This window comes from Larus michahellis, chromosome 7, assembly GCF_964199755.1.
Source record: "Larus michahellis chromosome 7, bLarMic1.1, whole genome shotgun sequence".
In the NCBI taxonomy this organism is placed as follows: Eukaryota; Metazoa; Chordata; class Aves; order Charadriiformes; family Laridae; genus Larus; species Larus michahellis.
In genome coordinates this window covers 48169325-48175324 of record NC_133902.1, presented here as the reverse complement: position 1 = coordinate 48175324, position 6000 = coordinate 48169325, and positions in this window count along the sequence as shown.

The following is a 6000-nucleotide window of genomic DNA, read 5'->3' as shown; positions in this document are numbered from 1 at the left end:
TTTACACAAAATGCAGCAGTTCCATTCATTGTTCAGGGGAAAACAGTTTCATTTTTTCTGTCTTTTTTCCTTCCCTGTAGCTGTTGAATCTCACATTTTTTAAGAAAGGGAGAGGAGAATCAAGCCTCGTATGATCACACTTAACCTGGTTACCTACTGAATGAAATCATAACTGAGATTCAGATAGGTCACTGCTCCAATAGCCAATTATGTTCATCTCTGACAAAGCTTCAAGCACCATTATAGCTGATGGAAGTGATACTTAGTATCTTACAGAACTGGATTTTATGTTGTAGATTTATAGACAAATTTAGGTTGGAAGGAACATCTGGAGGTCTGTAGTCCAACATTCTGCTCAAAGCAGAGCTGGCTTCAAAATCAGATCAGGTTGCTCCAGGCCTTGCCAAGTTTTGAAAATGTCCAAGGGTAGAAACTGAACAGAGCCTTTCAGCCTCTGTCTTGGTGACGTGCTAGTCCCAGTGACACGATTTTTTTCCATATTTCCAATCAGTATTTCCCTTGTTACAGCTTGTGACTGTTGCCTTTCGTTCTTTTGCTGTGCATCTCTGAGAAAAGTCTGTGTCTGTCTTCTTCAATGGATTAAGGTAGTGCAAGACTGCAGTTATATCCCCTCTTGGCCTTCTCATCTCCAGGCTAAACAAACCAGTTGCCCCAGCCTCTCCTTGTATGTCAGGTGGTCTGGTCCCCTAGCTGTCTTAGTAGTCCTTCTCTGGAGTCTCTCCAGATTGTCCGTAGCTATTGTTCTGCAGGCCCCAAACTCCAGCTGTGGGGTTGTTCACTCATCCCTCAGACCTGGCACATGGGGTACTTCTGACCCTGATGCACGACTTTGCATTTGCCTTTGTTGAACTTCATGAGGCTCCTGCTAGCCTGTTGCTCCAGTTGTTGAGGTCCTTCTGAATGGAAACCCTGCTCTCCAGTGTATCAACCACTCCTCCAGTTTGGGTGTCACTTGATGATGTTGTGTTGTGTCTCAGCATCCAGGGCCATATGGCATAGCAGCAGGGTAACATATTGACTTAGTCAGCAAGTGATAATTTTCAGCTTATCTGGCAGGAATAGAATTCTTGATAATTGTTGACCAGAATTCATGGAATATTTTTGGCCACTAGACTAGACTGAATATACAATACACTTTGCAGTACATGTTATGCTAATTAGAAATATATATAGTAATTTTATTTTGATTATACATATCTAAATGTGGTTTTATCTAGTAAAGGTATTTCTGATGGACATCTTTGTGTGGAAAAGAAATAGAAAATAGATAATCAGTAATATATAACTATATATATATAGGAAGTGGTTGGAATTATCTGAGTAGAAGAATTATAACAGTGCACTGCTCGATACCTGAGGCTCAATACCTGACTCAATACCTGACCCTGCCCGCTCCATCCGCCCTGATCTGTGCTGCTGCACTGCGTGCCTTCAGAAGTCACGACGAAGCTCTCACTTGCTTTGCTTTTGTGCCTTATATTTGAGATGCAACCACTATATGTTGTGATGACCAAGCTGAAGGAAGGATGTGATGTTTTGTAGGAGAAGTTACAGGGTTTTTAATTGCTGAAAATGCAAAGCAGAAAGCTCTTCTCTCAGTGCACTAGCCCACTCTGCTGCAATCATTTTTCTTTATTGACATCCCTGACTGTGCTGGCGAAGGGAAGCAGACATTCTCCATTAGGAAGCAGTGCAGTGTACAGTCTAATGCGACAGCATTCTTAGCTTTCTGTTAATGCAACATTTGCGGTATCCAACAATCTCTTTGCTGAGGTACTGCAAGAAAAATGGTGTCTGTTTCTTCCTTTTTTTTTTAAAAAAAACAGGCCACACACTATAGTAACATCCAACCCAACCTCTTCCTGGTGTTCAGGTTTACCAATCATAAAATAACAATGAATATTCATATTCCATGTATTACTAGCTCTTCTTCGGACAGCTCAGCCTAGGCCCAAGATTCCCTTTCACCACAGAACTGCTTCCACCACCTTTCTTTTTGTGTGGGAGAGAGGAATGAATCAATGAATCAGGCGGTGGAGAGGGCAGAGTAGAGCTCTCTGTGGGAAACCTCTGGCTCTTCATACTTCACAAGGTTTTCCTAATGCGGGGCCTTCCATTGCATTGCCAAGTCACAAAGGAGTACATTGCGGTTCAAGAGGGAATGTGGCTACAATGTGCAGATCTAACCTACATTCCCCTAAAGTAGCAGGCGGAGCTGTTGGGTTTAGGGTTTCAGGTTTGTTGTTCAGAAATGTCTCAACCTGTGAAATTGTACCTACCCAGTCTAGGAATTTGAAACCACATTTTGCCAAAGATCATGGATCTGTCTGCATCAGTTCCAATGGGCCTGTTAAGAGAGGAAAGACTTCGTGACTTGGTCACAACCATTATAGGTGAAGCTACAATACAGTTTATTTTTTAAGCCCTTATTTTTAATACCTGTCTGGAAATCTGCAAAATGGAGCGTTGAAATTTAAACTAATTGGCCTTTGCCTAAAGATGAAAACATGCTTTTAAAAATATATTTTGATTGAGAAGACTAAAATAGTTTCATTTTAAAAAATATTTTTTCTCCTGACCTTTTAGTTTAAACAGACAAAAGCAGGGAGATTTGAAAGTCAGTTAGTTTTGACTTGAATTATAAGCATCAGAATATCACCCACTAAATAGGTACAATATGGTTTTTAGTTAAGCTCATTAAAAACATACAAGTATGGAAGGACACTGTATTAACTGAGTGCTATGAAGTCCTTAGAATGGCTTTCCAGGTCATGGGTTCCAAATACTACAGGAGAATTAAAATCTGATGAACAGATATTCAGTTTTACCTGCATGTTCATATTCCTACCACACTCAGAATTGCATTTTCCAAGCCAGACACTGCAAGCTGCATTATCAAGACATTGGTCATCACATAAGTGGGTGAAGAAAGTAATGCTCATACTTTCAAGACCTGCTCACATTTAGACCCAGATTTTTCAGTAGAGCACAGCTCACTGGACGTAACAGTTTGTTGTATAAGTGAGTCCCTGTAAAGCTTTTTAATGTAGCTGTTTAAAGGAAAATTAGGATAGGGCAAGATAATGCAAAGGTTGTAATGGGAACTTACAGTGCTGAGCTCATCTTTCAGCTGAATTGCCTACGGTTGGGTATGAAGTCAGTAGATAAGCTGTCAACAGTCCTGAATTCACTTTCCATTCAAATCTGGTTCTTGTACAGAGCATTCAGTGAGACGTCTGATGTGCCAAACAACACGTCCTTAAATTAAAGCTTAAGTCTAATTGTAAAGGTACCTATACTCCCCAGGGAAAAAAGTCCCACTTGTATTTGCCAAGGAAGTTTTCGGTCCCTCGGATAATATATATCTAGGAGCACCATAAAGGTGTTCGGTACTAGGTTTTACACTTCTAGTCTTCCAGGCAGAAGTAATTTCCAATAAACACAGCCTCTAGGCTCAGAGCTTGAGTTAGAGGAGGGGGGAAAGCAATTTCTGATGTAGTATCAAACCTTCTAATGGTGTCGTTAAAAACTAATTTTTCACTGCTCCTTTTATTTGCCAACAAATAGGTGACTGCTAGGTGCTGTATATCGTAGTGCAATGTGGATGGTCGCTGGGCAACGACGAGTGTCTCAGGTTAACATTCCCTCCCTCCTGGTATATCATGTAGTTAACTCAACTTTTATGTTTCATGAGTCTTTGTCTGCAAACAGGGAACTTTCTACTTCTGTGAGACTCAGTGGGAATACTCAGGCCTGCCTCTATTAAGTATGATGACATTTGCTGACTTCGTCATGTCAAGTGACATATGAAAATTGGCAATTAATAGTACCTGGCTTCAGGGGGAGAAACTATTGTATATCACTTGTCTGTAGGTAGCAGAGGCTTCGGATGTAATTCTCTGAAAATAAAGCAGTTGTCCCAATTTAAGCTCATTTCATTTCTTTCCGAAGAAGTGAAATACAGTCGCTCTGGTGATAGTGTCAAGTCATTCCTCTGTATTATTCTATTTGTTCCATCACAGCCTCTTCTCTCCAGGGAGCTCATTTGTATTCTCTTGCTTTCAGGTCATCTGACTCTTAGTTCATGTCATGGATTTAACTTTGCCTTCTCTTTAGTATAAATTAAAATGTTACTGTCGCCCGGAAACCACAACTGTGACTATTTAGCAACCTATTTTAAATTCAAGAAAAAAGCCATGTACCTAAATATTTTATGGCTAATGGCCATTTGGCTTCAGATCTAGATCTCAGTATTGGGAATAATGCTTACTATCACTATTGCTGCATGTCATTGCTTTTGAGTATTTGCTGATACTATATTTAGAAATGCATTTTTTCCCCTTTTGAGAAAACACCACATCACCTAGAAGGGCAGTTTGGGCTCCACTTGGGTCAGTCGCTTACATCGGCATAAAATTGTAAAGAACATTTTTCTGCATATATTTTGACTGTTTTCCTCATGGCAACCCCGTTTCTCCCCTTGCAGTGCTACAGGGAAATAAAAACTTGTAATCAGCTACTGAAGTGACTGGTTGAACGTGTGTGCCCAGCTCTAAATTTAAGCATAATTTAAAATTTTTGCCACTGACATATGCACTTACCCCTTCCCTCAGTCTGTGTGAAATGGCCTGGCCATCTACAGCAAAATTACTTTTCTAATGAGACTGCTACTACTATGGAATCATGGTCCAGAGATCAAGTGTGGGTCAATGTTGTTGCCTAGCCTCCAGACGATGAGGCCAGAGTCAAGATTTTCCTCCAGATCTCCCCCCAAAACATCTACCAGTAAAGCTTATCTGAATGCCCAGAACAGCTTGAGTTCAAGCAGGTCTGTGCAACCAGTTCAGTCATAAACAGATTGATTTTCTGTGTGCAAATGCAGAATAACACAGCACACTCTGGTTAGGCTGCAAAATGCGACACTAGCTGTGATTTGGGGTACTGTCTTTGGATGACTTGACTCGCAAAAAGCCTAGGTCTGATCTCTTCTTACCCCACAGAGCTCTGTTCTATGCTTGCAGGTCCTTGTGCCCTCCAGTACCTGTTATCCTGCCGTCTCCTGCCCTATAGCCCAAAGTCTTCCCATTGCTCTGAGTTTTGTCTCTCCTCCCTGCAGCTTGCATCCCTGTTCTGTTTGACTCTCCTCCATCCCTCTCGGTGCTCTGCACGCTGTGTTTGAAGGCGGCAAAGGTGTCCCCTGTTCCATGCAGGCAGCGTCCCTCCCTCTTGCACAGGCGATGCTCTCCAGGCAATGGGGTTTACTCCTGCTCCTTACAGCCAGCCCCCGGGGAAGCGCTGCCAGACCTCCCTCCCGCTGCCCAAGTTGCCGGCCGGCCGCTCAGCCGGCTCACGCGTGTGCTACACAAACCCACGCACCCGCGTGGATGGGTTCCCCCCGGCTAAGGGGGTGCCCCCATCGGCCCCGGGTCACCCTGCGGGTCGGGCGGCTCCGTGCCCGCGGCAGCCGGGCGTGTTCTCGGCCCGCCCCGGCCCGACTCGCCGCCGGACCCGGGCGCATCGGGAGGCACTAGCAGCACCTAGTGGTAAAAGCCGGCCCCAGCGGCGGCAGGGGCGCAGCGGGGACGACGGGGCTCCGCCAAACACCTCTTTTTTTCGGTGAAAGTGCACTTTGCGCAGGCTAGAAACGACCTCCAGGGAATGCCATGTCTCTCCCTCATGTGGAACTGGGGGGGACAAGCCAGGAGAAAAGCAGAGTAAAGGGGGTTTCTCCAGCAGAGGCGGCTCTGGACAGAGGTGCAGTTCAAGACCTCTGAGAGCAACTGTGATGAGTCCTGCCAAGCGTTCAATCTCGGCCAAGCCCAGAACAGGAGACCGGCACATCCTCTCCATTGCGAGGTTCAGCATTTGGAGACTGAAAACAAATTGTTTGGTATAGGTCACTTCACATGCAATACCCTGACTTTCCCCATGGCATTTCTCTCTTTTTCAAAGAATCTGAACTGTACTGCTTTGTGTCAC